We start from the raw sequence: 2,994 nt of genomic DNA, 5'->3' as shown, positions 1-2,994 counted from the left end.
GGAATGGAATATTGTTTCATTTTTATGCCAGCCTTTTAAATTTTCTCTTTTAAGCTGTATAGTTCACCTAGTTACAGCCATAATAATAAGCCCGCATGATTTATAAATTGATAAATATATACATATATTCTTTTTTATATTTGTGTGTGTATACACACATGTATGTATCTATACACACATACATGTATGTATACATATGTATACTAATCGGATCCTCCAAGTAGCTTTAAAGAAAGGAAAGAGATTTTTGATTCCCTGTTGAGTGCTTTTGCAAGCACTGACCTCGCCTACCTTGGGCCATTCAGCTCAGCTGGTTAGAGCAGGAAGGGTGGGTGTATCCTCATTGCATCGAAGCCAGTGTGTGCTCCCACTTAAAACATCCTGCCTTCCCTTAACAAAATCCATTTGTGGACTTTTTTCATGCTCCCTAATTCAAAACGCATTTTGGTTTTTATAAGCAAAAGTCTTTGTGAATAGTTGTGTGGAGAGGCTTCTGGAGCCACCATCTGACTGAGCTAGATTACCAATCTTTCCTCCACTCTACAATCGGTCGGATCCATCTCGTCGTCCTGTGTCCTTAGAACACCTTAAGTATTCCTCCCTCCAAAGCCAGCCTGTCATGCCTGCCTTCCTTCCTACCACAATAATTCCTAAAAGGAAATGACATTGTAGATTTCTACAACAGGATATAGTTCAATGCCTCCTTCTCCTCAAGGAAACCCTTTGAGACCAACTTTATCTTCAATGATTCACTTGTGCCCTTAGATTGCCTAACATCAAAAAATTGTTAATTGTGAAATCTTGGTTATTGATGACAAGTGTGTATGCAGTAACATTCACTGACTGTCTTGTGCTATCAGCTGCCTTGTGGACATTTTGCACTGGGTGTCCTATAGACAAATTATTGTGTGTTTTCCCCAAACCCTCCCTCTGAACTTCCTCATTCCTGCCCAGGGTACACTGTCCTCCCAGTCACCCACCTTCACAACCTGGCCTCTTCATTCACATCCACTTCATGTATCCAGCCTATTGTCAAGCCCTGACACAGCACCTGTTTCATACCCCCTTCTCTCCAATCAACCAGCCACCATCACAGTGCAGCCTTCATTTCCTTGTGTCTTGACTATTGCAATAGCCTTTTCATTGCTTTCACCACTACTGTAAGAGTCAGCTATAAGCCAGCCTCCACCCTGCTCCCAAAGGGACTTTCATAAAACAAAGATCTGATCAGGTCGCCCCACACTCTCAATCTGTAAATGCCCATAGCTCCCTATTAGCTCAGGATGCAATAGAAAGTCACCTGGCATTTAAAGGTATTCACAGCCTGGGCCCAGTTATAACAGACACTTGCTCCTCTTAGAACAGGACAGTCCATCTCCGAGCTGTGTCTTTTTCTTGACTGCCCCCATGCCTTCAGTGTTCTCCCTCCTTACCTCAAGGTCTTCTTTCCTCTCTCTTTCTTCAAGTTTCAGGTCAAATCTCACCTTCTGGGGGAGGCCTATCCAGGTCCCCTTACCTGTTAGTGCCCTCCCTCCAAATTACCTTCCATCAGCTCTCTGTCTTTTGTATTTATATTTACATCTCCCCAGATCAGATTGTGAACTCTCTGAGGACAGGAACTTTTGGTCATGCCTTTCTATCATCAGCACTTAGCAGAGTGCCTTGTGCATAGGAAGTGTTAAAGAAAGGTTTTCTAATTGATTGGGATCAATTGGCAAACCAGTTTACTCAAATTATCCTCTTTGAGATTTGCCATAGCCCTTTGAAATAAAAAATGTGTGCCTCAGTTTCCTTATCTGCAAAATGAATAACTCATCCGGGATCATGCAGCAAATCCATTTCAGAGAGTGGCTTGGAATGCAGTCTTCCAAACTTTATTAAAGATTTTTTTGTTTCATGGTCCCCTTGGGCAGTCAGTCTGGGCATCCTATGGATCCCCTTCTCAGAATCATGCATTTAAAGGCACAAAATAAAACCAATGATATTGAATTATAGTTACAAAATATTAAAAAATAGAATCAAAACAAATTCATAGACCCCAGGTTAAGCTATTCCATTCTAAATCCTGTGGACTAGCTATCAGACTATCTAACTGTACAAATCCCATTTGTAAATTTTGCAGACTGATGTTTGTAAAGCGTCCCCTTTATATGCCTCATACAACAAATCTGTGAGATGGGTAGACTATTATTTTCCATGTATATTTTATAGATAAAGGGACTGAATCTCAGGTTATGTGTATTCCCTACCATGTTAGAAGGCAAGTAGTCTCTTGAGAGCAGGGATAGGTTCATTTGCTTTTTCTTTCCTCAGGGTGTCGCAGGTGATTAAAACATAAAATGGAATGGAATCTCATGGGGAGGAATTGGGTCCTGCCTCATTTGAACTTTTCAAAGACAAGTTGGATGGCTGCTTGTAATGGGGATTTTTGATAAGTCAGTTTAGAGTAGATGATCTCTGGGATTCTGAGGAGCATAGGGAGAATATTATTGACCCCATTTTCATAGGATCATAGATCAAGAGCTCGAGATCTTTAAGTCTGTCTAGCCCAACAGCTGAGACTCAGAGAAGTTCAATTAATTGTCCAAGGTTACACAGGGAGGACTTTATCTCTACCCAGCTTTGTGATTAATAGTTGAATAAAAGACACATGTGGTTTCCTGCACCAAAGATGCAAAATGAGAATGCTGCTAGTCAGCACCAGTGGATCCTGGGACAGAAGATATCTCATTTATGAAAGAGATGCAGTCCCCTAAAAGTTGCCTGTCAAAGCCAACCCTGATTAATCATAGCGGCATTCATGGATCACTGTAAGATGGGCAAAGCCCTGTAGATACATAGTCTCACTTTATCCTTGCAACAACTCTGAAAGGCAAGTGCTATTTTCATGCCCATTTTGTAAACTGAGAGAGAGTTCATGTTACTTATCCAGGGTAGAGCTTCTAAGTAAGTGTTTGAGGAAGGATTCGAATTCATACCTTCCTCTTTTCAAGT

Source organism: Petaurus breviceps, unplaced genomic scaffold (genome assembly GCF_028583685.1).
Source record: "Petaurus breviceps papuanus isolate PSGF00001 unplaced genomic scaffold, PetGlider_PUasm1.0 207, whole genome shotgun sequence".
Classification (NCBI taxonomy): domain Eukaryota; kingdom Metazoa; phylum Chordata; class Mammalia; order Diprotodontia; family Petauridae; genus Petaurus; species Petaurus breviceps.
This window is presented reverse-complemented; position numbering follows the sequence as displayed.